The sequence below is a fragment of the Chamaea fasciata genome, unplaced genomic scaffold (assembly GCF_029207755.1).
Source record: "Chamaea fasciata isolate MVZ Bird 193981 ecotype frontalis unplaced genomic scaffold, bChaFas1.0.hap1 SCAF_4, whole genome shotgun sequence".
NCBI classification, from domain to species: Eukaryota; Metazoa; Chordata; class Aves; order Passeriformes; family Sylviidae; genus Chamaea; species Chamaea fasciata.
Genome location: NW_027094089.1, coordinates 33,012,747 through 33,027,818, shown reverse-complemented (window position 1 = coordinate 33,027,818; position 15,072 = coordinate 33,012,747). Strand labels below are relative to the sequence as shown.

Here is a 15,072-nt window from a genome sequence, read left to right as displayed (position 1 = left end):
TCTGTGAAGTGTATGGAGTTAAAGTACGATCAATTTACTCCAGCAGCAGGTGTAGTTACAGACTAGAAAGGCTCAGGAAAGAACTTCCTAATATCTGCATGACCCTTGCCTCTTCACCCCAGACTCCGCAGAAGTAGCGCAGGAAAAATCTGGGACCTTAACCACCAGTAACACAGAACAGCCTATAATACCTGGCATAAAACACCCTCACTGCCACTATGATCACTGCACAGACTTTCCACCTCCTGACAAAATTGCTTTTCCTCATTTCCCAAACCACTGAGAGGGGGAACATAGAATTGTTTATTTGGTATTAAAAGAATAGAGGAAACATTTATGGGGTAAAACATGAAGCAGCTTACAGACAGAGTCTGGCGGGAGAACACTGTTAACTTAACCCCCATACTCACTTTGGAAAACCCAGCCAAAATGTGTTTAACATATTAACACATGACAGAAGAGTAAAGAAGGCATGTGCAACACATGGCTGTGTCTTCATTAATGCCAGATTACTGTTTGGCACATTACCATTTTGCATGATCGCTATGCAATACAAATTTATGCCCAAGCAAGTGCAGACATAAGCACATTTCTGTCAAGTTCGTCTGAGTGCAGGATGCTGCATTCAAGCCAATTTCACATCAGCTGAAAAAGTACAAACAATATCTATTTAGGTATTGTCAGAATCACAGAGAGGTGAGCAACACTTGACAGAGTAGAAGACCTACTAGTATAAGGTTAACATTAAAACTGGGGATGAAAAGTTATATTTACATGAGACATTTGCATTGTGTGGTTATGGGTTTTGATCAGCTCACAAGTGCCCTAAAAATGTACCATTGAACCAACAATCTAAATCAAGCCAGTAAATCAGTGTCTGTAGGATAAAGAGTAACACAGCATGCTGCTCCCTCTATACTGCTCTGTCCCCATCAGAGATGTAAAGGCTTTCAGTCTTTTCTCCAACTCTGCAGGGAATCTCATGTAGCACGTGTTCGTGTAAGCAGTTAAAATGTATCTACAGTAGAAGGGAGATGGGCAAAAACCCAAAAAACTTTCATATTAAATACAATTTCACACACACGTAGGAGAAAATAAATCAGAAAAGCCAAGTTAGGATTACAGACATAGCTGCTTAGATTGCCTAAATGAGACAATATGTATTATCTCATCTGGCAGTTTAGCATGACTGAAATGAAACATAATTTGCAGTTGACGCCAACTGGCAGGAGACAAATGCTCATGGTAATCTTTGTGTTTTATTAAGAAAGTTCTTTTGTCTTAAATTACACGTAAAATGGATTGGAGGCTTTTGGTCTAAGAAGTACAAGGGTTGCAGATCCTACCCTGAGCTGTTAACTCATAGAAAAAATGTGTCTTGAGTTTTTACAATTTAAGAGGACAAATCTAAAATTATGCCAGGTCGAATCTTCCACCCAGTACCTCTGTCTCCAAGAGCAGCCAAAGGCAGATGTCTGGGGATGAGCATGAGAATAGTGTAATCGTTTAGTCATACTTTCCCCAAATACGCTTGTCTCCAGTAACTTGCAGCTCAGGGACTTTCAAAGCCAGAGGTCATGCTTATGTATTTAATAATCCTTTACATACTCTTTTTTTCCCATTAATTCTTTTGAATTTAATTCAGAAATTTCCAGTTTCACTTCAAATTGGTATAAATTTTCAGTATCCACAACATCCTGTGTGGTTCCACAACTTAAAACATGCATGACAAAGTTCCTCTTTTTGCTATTCCAAACCCAACACCTGCTAGTTTCATTTTCATGCTCATTAGTTCTTGTACTGGGAGAGAAAATGAACAACTTATCCCTAAGCCGCTCACCACACCATTCATGTTTTTATAAAAGTATCATCACACACCAGTTGTCTCCTCTCCTCACCAATTTAACCACTGAAGAGAGTCACAGTGCTGAAAAGAAGATCCTCATTTTGCCAGTAAGCATGAAGAGGACACCATTCTGTTTTATTCCACATCATTAGAGCCCCAAGACAAATATATTTTTAACTTAAAAAAAAAAACAAAATAGATATGAAGCAATGAAAGGTAACCCAAAGAAAAGCAACAAAAATAACTGGTGTACAAACCCCAGCACCTGTCAGGTGAAAAAAGCAGGCTATTATATTTAAAAAAACACCACATACAAAAATAATTATTTGCTTTGTCCTAGACAAATGTAGGATGAGGAACTGTGGTATTAAGTTACTACAGGAAAGGTATGAATAGGATAACACAGAAAGAAAATTTTCATATCATGACAATGTAAGGGAGACCACTGAGCTTCTTAGAACAAGTCACAGATGACAGAGATGATCCTAATCTGAGGCAGAAGAATGGGGTAGATGACACCGTAACATCTCTTCCAGTCCTATCTTTGTAGGATCTCCTAGGGATGTCAGGCAAAATCTCTTCTTCTCTATGGCTTAACAACAAGAAAATAAAAAAGGGGGGCGTTAAAGGGAGCTACAGGATTGATTGCCCTGGAAAAAAAGAAATTACAACCTGCTCACAAATAAATTATTTATTGAAACTCTCTCTTTGCCCAACTCCAAGGAGCCTGTGGAAAGAATGAGGGACCACCAGCCAAGAGCTGGAGACATTTTGCTGAAAATGTGGACTTCTATTCTCCGACTGTGCCTGGACATTCTTTAAATCTGGTTGGGAAGCAGAGGCATACTACACAGAGTACAATGCACATGAGTATGTGAGACAGCCCTGATGCACTCTTAAGGATTGTTTATCTACTGTGCAATGCATGCAATGAGCAACAGGATAAAAAAGGTAAACTTGATACGGGCTGGTCAAGCACCAAAAAATTAGAATATTCCTAAACCTCTGTTTTAGACAGGACTTTCACTCTTTCACATTAACATGCACCATTCTTGCTGTCACCAAGCTCAAGAAAGGCTGGATAATTCTGTACTCCAAATTCGGCTGCGATAAAAGGCAGGCTCTAATTCAAGCTGTCAGGGCTGCCATGGAATGCGGTCTGGGCCACTTAGATGTAAAGACTGGTTGAAAGTAACTGCACTGATTTTATGCAGTCATGATCATGACTAATGATTGAATAAACATGTATACACAACACAAACCTCATCCACATTTCTGCAAACTGGATACCTCTAAATGATCTACCATCTCAGCAGCACAATCAGGTGGACAGTCCATGGAATATCTTACATGCCAGCTGTTATGTACTATGTCTATCAGTACCTTTAAAAGCCCTAAAACAGAGGAAAATGAGACCTTTGTTAACTCCTTAAAGGTAAACCATACCAGAGAAAAACTAGCTGGACAAAAATCAGAAGAAACAGGGAGAGAGTGAAGAGATGTAAGAATACACAAAACTTTTACTACTATGGTGAACTTGTCCCACCACTTCTGTTGAACTTAAAACAAATTTTTAAGAGCACAGAAACATATCCACAAATATGACTGAATATAAAATTAAAATATATGCTACTATTTCCAACATGCAAAATAAAAGAATACATCACCATATTTAAACTAGAACTTACATTTAGAATTTTCTTGTAAACTTTAAATTACTCAGATCTGCCCGTGCAGAATGAAATTCAGGTTTTATCAACTGGCTATTCTGAAATACAGTTGCCAAAATTGTCCTAATGACCATGTATACCTACTGCCTTACTTTCTGGAAAAAGTTTCGTAGAAGGCTGCAAGAACTAGAGTAGTTGCACAAGATATTCTCCAATAGTTATATTTCAAGTATAAATCAGTATGTATTATTCATCAGTACTAAACAGTTGTGCAGAAAGATGCTGCCACTCTTTGCACACAAAGAACTCTGTTGATATATTCTGTACAAATATTGCTTTAGCTGTCAAGACTATGACTCACCCTCCTTCATGGGGATGGGGAAAAGAATCAGAAGAGGGAAAATGGCAAAACTCATGACACTTTATTAGGTAAAGCAAAAGCTATGCATATAAGCAAAGCAAAACAGGGAATTCAATCAATGCTTCCCATGGGCAAAGCAGTGTCGGTCCATTGCCAGTAGAGCAGGACTCCATCACAGGTAACAGTGACTTGGGAAGACAAATGCCATCACTGCAATCCCCTTCTTCTTCTTCTTCTTCCCCCAGCTTTATTGATGAACACAATGCCACTTGGTGTGAAACATCCCTGGGGTTAGTTGTGGTTAGCTATCCTGGCTGTCTCTCCTTCCAACTTCTTGTTCACCCCAGTCTACTTGTTATCAGAGCATAAGACGCTGAGAAGTCCTTGACTTGGTGTGACTACAGCTCAGCAACAACAAAAACATCACTGTGGTATCTACATTAGTCTCATACTAAACCCAAAACATAGGGCTATATCAGCTATCATGAAGGAAAATAACTTTAACTCAGCCAAAACCAGAACATCAGTAAACTCCTAATATCTGACAGAACATGTACTCTTATCTGCATCACCTTCTCTTCTACAGGTACTTTAACTGCAGGAACAGTAACTACACTTACAACACTGTGTGTGTATGTATGTGTATGTATATATATATACATATATGTGTCTGTGTATGTGTGTGTGTGTGTGTGTGTGTATGTATATATATATATATGATAAACATAATAAACATTAATAAAACATAATGAACATTAAATAAAAAAAACTCACCCCTTTATGTGAAAGTATTTTTTGCACAGCCTTCCCTCCACACACTTACTATTTGCAGATTATGTATCAAAGTATATACACACATGCTAAGAGACAAAACAAGAGTACATAACCATCGAAGACAAATGTATCTACCATCATATAATACTGGTGTATTATTACCATCACACACTTTAGTGATGAGGTCAGGTTTAGACAAATGAAAGTTCAATGAAAAGTCTGAAAAACCTGTTTACAATGATTCCAGACACAAGCCTTGCAAGCTGCAATTCACTGACCTATGTAAACTGATTTGGCTTTCAGATAATCTCCCAGTGAATACTATTGCAAAATCTATAAACACAGATGGCACCAACTGGCACCCTATCTGCAATCTCAGCAGAAGATCAAATAAATGCAGAGACTGAATTTATCTTCCCACATCACAGATGATTATTTCCAAACAGGTTTAAGGGATTATCATTGAAAGCTGAACCAAGAAAGTTCTGTCACAGCTAGCCAAAGTCTCAACCACTCTGAGAAGTCACATTGCACAAAGGAAGAAGATTTAAAAACTGTATGGCTTTTAACAAAGTAATTCAACATTTAGTTCAGACCAGGCTCTGGTTATAATTGCTACAATTACCATATTGACCATTTCTACTAGCTGTAAACTCACAGGATTTTCTCCTAAAGAACCCTTACAGAAAAATCTACTTGGGATCAAAACAAATGAAAAAGCTGACAAGCTACAGTCAAACTTTAAGGTAAGTATAAATTGTACTGTTAAAGGATGGTATATTATTTTATATACAAAACTTACTGCTATTAATTTGGAATGGAATGACAGCCTTAATACTTACTGCTGAATTTCAGAAATTATGTACAAGAAGGCATACAATGTATGCAAGGTCAGGTGTCAGCCAGCATGAAGATCAACTTGGTCAACTCTAAAGCTACTAATGTGTTTGTAATTAAAATCCAAGACATATTCCTCAGTAAGATGTAAGAAACCACATAGAACAGACCAGTTCAAAAATACCTTCACCATCTTTAGGATGACAGTATTAAGACAAAAAAATCTGAAATAGAGCAGTGACACTGATGACAAAGGAAACTGTGTAGCTGTTTCAGCAATATTGCTTCATTCTCAGCACTAGAAACTGATAAAGGTGAAAAAAAATCAGGTAACATAAGCCTTTCTTGTGTGTCTGGGTTCATTTATTATAGTACTCTCACTCACTGCAACACAAAATTATGCTTTCTCCAAGACATTTCTTGCTCTCTTTATAGTATTTCATTCTCATGGTTTATCATTTAGTTCCTGTGTTTTCACCACAGGCTTCAGAGAAACCCTTAAAGAAACTCCAACTAACATCATCTAAACCAAAATACATAAGAAATACTTTAGGGAACAAATTGCTGCAGCATGCCTCTCATGCATCAGTGTCTTAAATATTCTGGATTCTCCTTTGAAGAGCCCACATCTAACTTAACTATGGAGCTCCAAGCTGAAAAAGACAGAAGGATTATGCAAACCAAAAGACAATAAGAACTGGAGAAGTTAATCTTTAGCAACAGACCATGCTTTTTTTGGTTTTTTGTTTGAATTTTTTCAATTACACTAGTGAATCAGAAACTCGAACCTATTGATTATGTGAACAGCACAACGGTCTCTTAATATCTTCTGCTGTGATTTATTTATACTCAGTCATGGATACTGTAACTGTCCAGCTGCTATATACATATTGCCACAATTCAGAATTTCAGATAAATTCCCGATCCACTCACATAGATTCAGTACATTTGTAGTCAGCTGTTTGCCATTGCAGCATATTTATAATTTAATTACTTTTCCATTGTGCGTTTAGTTTTCTTTGGAACTACCTTCCACAAAAATGTCTTTTAGGAAAATGCTTCTAGGAAAATTGATTGCTCTTTGATTAACTGATGTTGAAATACTTACTCTCAATTGCTAGAGTTGTAAGGAGAAATAAAGGCAAATTAAAAAGTAATTAGGATCTCAGATCATTTTTTTTCCAAAATGCATCACCTTCTGTCAGCAGTATAACATGAAAATACCACTTTATTTATAACATAGTTAAATATTACTTGTTTAGACAGTTTCCACGGTATCTGGCCACATTTCCTGAACAATTTTAAAAGGCAAGGCATAACAATACTGTTTTTTTAATCTGGGATTTACAAATGCCATACATTCAGCTTTACTCCAATTCATCCGTATGTAGGACAGCAATTTTGGAAGACTACATCCTGTTAGTTCCACTTTCCCAGGACAGATTTTAGGCACCACAACTCAGAAGAATCCTGTAAATTTTCAAGAAAGCTGGAAAGCCAGAAGGGAGAAATAATCTAAGCAAAAGTCTTTGATATTATTTTAACAGACTTGTCAACTACAATCAAATCAGCAACTGTCTTTGCATCAAAAAAGGGCGCTGAGAATCAGTAACACCTTCCAGCCACTTGCCACCTCTACCCTTGTTCCCAAATGAGTTCTAAATGCTGACACCCCAAAATGATTTATCCTGCAGGCAGAGAGCAGAGAAATGGGAACACTTGTGAGGGAAGGAAGGCACCGAAAACACAGAGGAAAGGAGGACAAAGGAAGACACAGAAAGCCCTTGTCCACAGGGAGGGAATAGGGGACATAAAACAGTTTCTCTTATTGCCACCAGCAGTTAGAAGCTGAGCACTGCTCTCCTCCCCACAGGCTGGGTGGTGTGAAGGGTCAGCCAACAAGAGGAGCTGTGTGTGCTTGTGCCTGAGCACGAACACGCGTGTGTGCGTAGGAGGTGAGGACAGTCAGGGACAGCGGAGCAGACATCCTCACCCTCCCACTTAAAGCTTTAACAAACAGCTCTGAGGCAAACAGCAGCCTCACCAGGGGCTATTCCTACATGGAGAGACTCTTTCCTTTTCATCTTGAAACAAGTTGGGTTTAAGATGCTGAGGGTAAAATTCCTAGAAACTATTTTTTTTTTTGCCTGTAGTGGATAATCAGAAATCTTACATTCGCTAGAAGCTGCCATCCTGTGTTCAACAAATCCCCTTGTTGCAACCACCACTTCTCTTTTACCGGGGAGCCCTCCAATGGGTACTCAATGTCTAACAGAGTAGAATCTTCTGGGAACACAAATTTTGATGAATAATAATTCTGTTTCCCAAAACACCCAGGAAAATAATGAATCCTCCTTTTCATGTAATTATTGGAACAGCAATGTCTACACCACATGCAAAATAAAACACCAGGTTTCTTGCCTGGTTGCCAGCTAAAAAGTCACCTGCAGCTCACTCAGGTTCTGCTGATGCAATAACATGTAGCAGTTAATAAGTCATTGTCCTACTGTATTACAGAACACCACAAGCAATCTTCACAGCTACAAGCTGGAACACGAAAAAGGATCATGGCAATTATTGGCTTCCTTTCAGTCTTTGCCAGCAGTACTTCTGATCCTAACTTACCAGCCCAGCACAATCAAGAGTGTTTTAGAAGACGTGGAGGAACTATGCTTTGATTAAATAAGTAACAAAAATAACTGTAACATTCTTACACAGCAATGCTGCATCCATTCCCAGAGATTTACAGTCCTAAAAGAAAATGACACACTACTACTACTTGCCTGACGTGTGGGTACATCATCACACAAACATTTCCCAGAATGCTTAATAAAAACAGATGATTAACTAAAAAAAAAAAAAAAAAAAAAAAAAAAAAGTGGGCAATTTCCTACATACTGATTAAACCCATAAATCCATGACTCAGAGGGAGAAATCTTGTGAAGAAAGCAACGATGTGATTAAAGCTGGAGTGGCTGTAACTAGCATATGAAATGAAAAACTGTGCAATGGTCCCATGAAACTGTGTCTGAGATAAACCCCTGTCATTAACAACTGCCTTAACAGTCTGCCTACACCCCGACCCTGACCAATGCATGAATATGGATAAATTCTCAAGAAGGTCCCAGAGATTGATTTGTATTATATTTTTGTAATATGTTTAATTCAGAAAAATAAAATGGAATGTCACTGACATTTCTCAATTAGCCGCTCTTTGTGCACAGCATAAATTTGGGTCTCTGTGAACTACTATAAGGACCATAAGGCTTCTGTGACCAATGCAAACCCATGAAAACAACAGGGCCTCTTGCAGGTATGAGCTTGAGCAGTCAGAACGCACTGCAGGACTGGGACCAAGCAGACATCTTCATTAAGGGATCTGTAATGGTGCCTAAAAATGTTTTCCTAAGAAAGCCAAACCTTGTAATTAATATATATAATATTTTCTTCTGGACGAAGTCAGCAGGAGCTTTGTAATTGTGCTCATTTACTCCTACTAAAACATCTCTCATCAGGATACACACACTCGCAGCGTCTCGTCTGCCTAGTTCTGGCTTGGTGTAAACTTTCTATGATGGTGCAACGCTGCTGCTCTGCCACCAGGTACTGGCAGCGTGTGCAGTTGTCTGGACACGGCACAGCCAGCCCATGCTGTTCTACTGAATGTTGCTCCAGCGCATCCACAACTTCTGAATTACGGGATCCAATCTCACCGGTGTATTACTAAGCGCCTTTGAAGTGACACCTTAACTACCAAAAAAAACCCCTGCACCGGTAACCTGTGTAACCTGTTTCCAGCCCTTCCCTGAAGGGCCCTAAAAACCAAAATACACACGCATACACACATATGCCTCCCTCAAAAACTGGCCTCAGAAACACGATGGGTATAGAACTCGTCAGCGATGTGAAGGCACCCAGGTGAGCTTTGAGAACCCTCGCTCCCCGAGGCAGATCGAGGAGAGTCGAGAAGCTCCCGTGCCCCCGGGGAGAGGCTGCAGGTGCCCCGGGCCAGGGGCAGCCCGACTACCGCTGCCCGTCCCGCACGAAGCAGACTGGGACTCCCCGACGGGCGGTGTCTTGCCGTCCCCGCCCCGCTCCTTGGGGCGCGGAGAGAGCGCGGCCGGGGCGACGCCGACCCCTGCCCGCCGGCCGGAGAGAGCCGCGTCCCGCTGGGAGCGCCTGCTCGGCCGTGCAGGAGGGAGGGAGCCAGGGAAGGAGGGAGCCTGGCTTCCGCGGGCGCCTCGCCGGGTCGCGCCCTGGGTCCTCGCCCAGCTCCCGGCGGGGAAGGCGCCCGGGTGCCCTCTCGCTCCGCCGCTGCCCCGGCGGTCGCCGGGTGGTTCTCGCCGGCGCCACAGCCCCGCCGCTGTCGCCACCTCCGCGCCGTGCCCCGTCCCGCCGCGGCTGTTCCCTGGCCTGTCCCTAAGGCTACAGCCCTGGCTCGGAAGGAGCAGTATAGCCCGGCCGCCGCTCGGGCAATGAATGGAAGCGCAGCCAGCGGTCTCCGTCCTCCCTCCCTCCCGTCCTCCCAAGCCCGCACAACTTCGGCGGGGCCGCTGCCTCACCTCTGCCGGGCAGAGGCGGCTCCTCCGCGCTGGGGTTCCGCTCTCGCCGCCGCCTCCGGCCCGCGCCCCGCCGGGCTCACCCTCCTCCGCTCCCGCCGCGACCATGCACCGAGACAGGAGGAATGGGATCCCGGCGAGGGCCGGCCCGGCCGCCCCTAGCCGGAGGGAGGGAGGGAGCCGCGGCGAGGGGCGGGGAGGGACGGGACGCGGGCGCCCTGCCCTGCCCAGGACCGGCCCCCTCGCACTGACGTCCCCCGCTCCCACACCGCGGCCGCGGGGGAGCGCCCGGAGCGCGGCCGGGCGGGAGCCGGGCCGGGCGTGGAGGATCCGCGGCCATGGGCTGGCGGGCGTGCCTCGGTACTATCACAGCCGGGAGAGAGGCTCTGGAAACAGCCCAAATATTCGCCGTCCCGCCATCCTGGCGTTTGAATAACCGAGGGTTCTCCATCTGCCCCGTGCGACGGAGAACGGACTGAGCAGCACGACTGGTAGGGTCAGGCCTGCTGTTGCCTATTGCATTTCGCATCACAGTCTGCCCCACCGGACCTGGCCATAGTGGGTCCACTGAATGGAAAGCAGGGATGGTAAACAGCAACTCCTCCCGTCTCCGAAAATTCCTCTTGGTGTAGACCGTCGTAAATACGTTTACATTGCAAGAGAATGTCTAAAAGGTCTACAATGCTTCTGTTTTTGAATTTTTCCTCCTTAGAACAAATAACTTCCCACCGATATCCCTTTAAAATCATATTTAACACTCTTCCAGTTTCAAAGCAACCCTCTGGTGACCCAGGCTTTTCCAGAAATTTATAAATTTTGAAGGATCTTGAGATGTCTATGTGCCAAGCACATACGTGTCTACAAGCAGGGACACTCACTTAAAGCATCTGCCGGGAAAATTAAAGTTTAGGCTTGGACATGTCTCTACATGCCTCTGCTATCCCCCACTGTTGTACCCTGGTGTAATATGCTTGCTGCTCATTTTAAGTGGATGACAGGTGTCTAACTTCATACAGCTCATCTCAGTGTCAGCTTCACTTGCTAGATTGGAACTGGCTGCTGCAGCAGATAAAACCAGCTACTAAGTTGGTCAATAAAATAAATCACTCCAGGTATCTCAGAGACATAAATGAAGTGCTACACCAGTGCAAAACTTTATTGGTGCAGCTAAAGCTGTCTTCCTGGGAAAAAGTAAGGAGTTCTCTTTTCACTGCTATCAGAAAGTTATCTTTCACAAACACTGCATTTACTTGAAGCTACGGGTTTTGACTAAATTATCCTTTTACTGCCATGATACTGAGAAATCAATGCAGGCTGATCCTGACTGCTTGGGGCTCCAAAGTCTTCAACTCTGCAAGAGTACATTCCATCTGGCTGGACCCAGTTGCTGGATCTGTGCTTTTTTAATTGGTGTCTGCTGCTCAGGAAACCAAAAGTCAGTACATGTTTTCCCAAGTACATAGGTTGAGGAAGAAAAAACAAATACAGAACTCCAAGAATTATGTTCCTATGGCAGAAACAATAAAAACATATGCAATTCTCTAACTTACTGAAAACAAGAGCAGATACTTCCATGTCTGATTATTGTCCAAAGCTCTGTCCTTACATTTACTTTTCCTCTTTCTGGACAAGTCATCAAATAAAACATTCTAAAAAAAGTTTTATTAGAGACATTTTTGAATGTTCCCATTAGAGAGTCTGAAAATTCATTTTCTACAAAATAAGGGTGTCTTTGTAAAAGACAAGCTGAACTCTCTGTGACCTTTGAGAGCAGCTAATTTAACATACAATAGGAGACAACTCAATAGGTCTGCCCAAAAATAAACATCTCTTTAAAGAATATTTTAACCCTAGAGACTTCACACAAATAGCACACTGACATTATTCGATACCACAAAGTTAACATAGTAGTCATATTAGTTTTAAAAACCTTTTGCATTCCAGTTTTGGAGTGCACTTTGAGATGATATCCACAATACATAGGTCTGCTACTTTTGGATCAGTTTTTTTCTGAAATGGATACATACTCCATGCTGTTTCAAAAAGATAGAACCGTGATACTAAAATAATGTGAACCCAGGAAGTATAAAGTCTGCATTGCAAATATGCATGTAGCAAACATCAGTCTTCTCACTCTTAACTTTTTAGAAGATATATATATTAACTCTTAAAGAGATGAATTAAAATGCTAATTGATTTAATAACGCTCACCTAGAGTTAAGGGAAATAATTATTAAAGCATTCCTACTATCTTCATTTATGAAGTCTGTTTTTAAACATAGACACCCACATGTGTTCAAATCCCAGGTGAGTCTCACACCAATTAATAGATTGGATATAAATGTTGATGTTGTGCTGGTTGCTGCAGTAGTGGATCCAGTAGCAGCAGCAGCTTTTTCTTCCTCCTCCATTAATTGTTTAAAAATTGTTTGCTTTTTAAAAATACACAGTAGGAAAAATAACACGGTGCTGCTATCAGTTAGTGGTAATGTGCAGGCTTAGTCACTGGATAAAATAATTACTAATGGGAAAGATGACACCTGATAATAAGCAAATCATAACCCACGGAACACTATGATAAAGTTTTTAAGAAACTTGTTACTGACTTACAGCACAGCATGTAACAGAAAGGGCAACCATGGCTTAGAACATTTTAATTTGGACTAACAGATAGTCTGACCCCATTGGATCCTGTCTGGTCCACATGAACTTTTTAAAAGCACACTACCTGGATGCAGAAAGTTGTGTGGCAAGCTCAGTGCATTAGGTTGTGGGGCTTTTTAAGTCTGTGACTTAGAAAAACAGCCACGAGCAGGCAGTTTTCACAAGGAGGTAGGAAGCAGCACACTGAATTCCCCTGATGTAGTCTGAAGGCCAAGGACTGTGACCCTGGCAGATCTAAGCATAGCCTATAATTTTCTTAATTTGAACACTTCTTTATTTGGAATTGGTGTGAGGAACTTGGTATTTCCTTCTATCTAAGTAGTGGGGTTTTAATGCTAACTAATTACTATATTGGCTTTGATGTGCAGCTCTAAACATTTTTATTTAGCTTATCTTAAGCCCAACTGCACAAACAAATAACTCATCACCAGAACTTAGCACATACACATTATCCAAACAGGAAACAGAGACGTCAAACAAGCACACTTTGAATTAAGTAATAAATGAGATGAAAAAGATGATACAATGTTTTTTCCTCTTGCTCATAGATCTTTCCAAGTATTAACTTCATAGGCATTAATTTGTTTAGACAGTTCCCCTCCCCAAATATATGTTTACTTATAACCCCAGATAATAATAACTGATCTCAGTTTGATTGATCAATTTAAATTCTCCATGGACTGTTAGAGTGAAGGATTATTTTACCCTGAAATTTCCTGAAGTTCACCTGAACAAATACAGCCTTGGATGTGGCCCAGAAAACATTCTCTGAAGGTTGTAAGAATAGAATATAGACAGGGCAGACAAAACAGGATAGCAGAAAGTACAACCAAAGAGACTATGACATCCAAATAACTAGCAAGTAACATACAGGTTGGAAAGAAGAACAGACACTATTTGGCACAAAATTATGTTCTCACTTAGCCTGTGAATAGTCACTGGAGACTAATAAAAATATTGGAGAAGATACAAAAACGTATATATAGAGCCTACAAAAAGCTAAAAATGAACAAAGTGAATATCGTGTGCATACTGGAATTAGTAAATGGACTAAAGAGCTAATCAACGTCAATTTTTTAAGCTTCAGATATATTCATACTAGATTTGTTGCCTCATTGCACTTACTTTTCTGTTGCTTTATGTTCCTGGTATTTTGGTTTAATTTTTTAGGTGGCTGCTTTTCCAAAATCTTCTCACTGTGAAGGAATGGAATAAATTTTAATATTCTGTTAAATGAATGATCTGACTACAGAAACACACAGGGAAGATGTTTTTTGGAGTAAAATAATGTTAAAGAAAATGCTGCATTTGGAATTTGTCTCAAGAACTCCAAGGAAAATGGAAAAAGAGGACTTAGGGAGGCAGAAGATGGTGGGAAATATATGAAAGGGAGGACTCAGTTCTGGAAGAGTGAGGAAATTGAGTTGGGACATGGGTGTTATTTTATTGTGGGTTTTTTGTTCTTCTACCTGAAAGGAAAGTAAGATGTAAAACATCAGCTGAAATAAATCTTCAAGAGAATGTGTCTTTCTCAAGTAACACTTTGTTTACAGCTTCAGAAATTTCAGTTTTTGTATGCATTTAGGTATGACATTTAACTTTTCAGTAGTTCATTGCTCTAGTGTCAACCAGTAAATGGTGTTACAGAAAAGATTTTGATCTCTCTACTATATAGCTAGTGACAGTAGGAAAAAAAAAAGACATTTGAAGAATGGGGAAACCCATCTGTTCATACTGGAGACTTCAGGAGCAAATGAGAAATAAGAAGAGGCTGTGGTTAAGCTAAAAAGGTCATTCAAAGTTAGCACCTTACATTGTAGGTAATAAAAAAGGTGCAAGACCATCCACAGTGAATAACCACAATATTATATTGAATTGATAGATTTCAGAGGAAGGGAACTTTATAGCTCAGGTCAAAAATAAAATTTATGTGAGAATTGTAGCCATAGATAAAGAAAAATTACTATCTGAAAGCTGTTATATACAGAACCTATATACAGTATCTAGACTTACCTGCATGTGATGACCTAGGGAAAGATCAGTGCTGAGTTGCAGAAAGCACGGAGATATCTGCAGAGAGAAAGAAAATAGGAAGAAGGTTTGGAATGAAAGACTGGAAGTTGTCTTAAATCATACTGAATTTGAATGGTTGACTCTATTTCAATAAATCCAGAGACATATCTTGAGATTTTTATCTCTACAGGAGAAATAAGTCGAGGGTGACTTGGGAATGCTAGTTTAATAACCTATTTAGATACAAGGAATTAGTGAAAGGGACGAAAGGACTGGGCTGCTGAAGTTTCCGTGGGAAAGTGATGAAGAAATCACTCTTCCAGACATACAGACCAATGCAAGGCAGCA

At 40.9% G+C, this 15,072-nt stretch overlaps 1 protein-coding gene across 3 annotated transcripts in view; it reads right to left on the bottom strand.

Annotated features, from left to right (window-relative positions):
- Positions 1-14,742, bottom strand: part of LHFPL2 (LHFPL tetraspan subfamily member 2) — a 120,238-nt gene extending 105,496 nt beyond the window's left edge. For 2 of the 3 annotated variants that reach the window (XM_066181254.1, XM_066181258.1), the window contains exon 1: positions 10,051-10,171. The gene's annotated coding sequence lies outside the window, so the exon portion shown is untranslated. Of the gene's footprint in view, positions 1-10,050; positions 10,172-13,836; positions 13,908-14,724 lie in introns of those variants that run through there. The other variant, XM_066181255.1, reaches the window with a different exon arrangement.
- Positions 14,743-15,072: the final 330 nt, after the last annotated feature.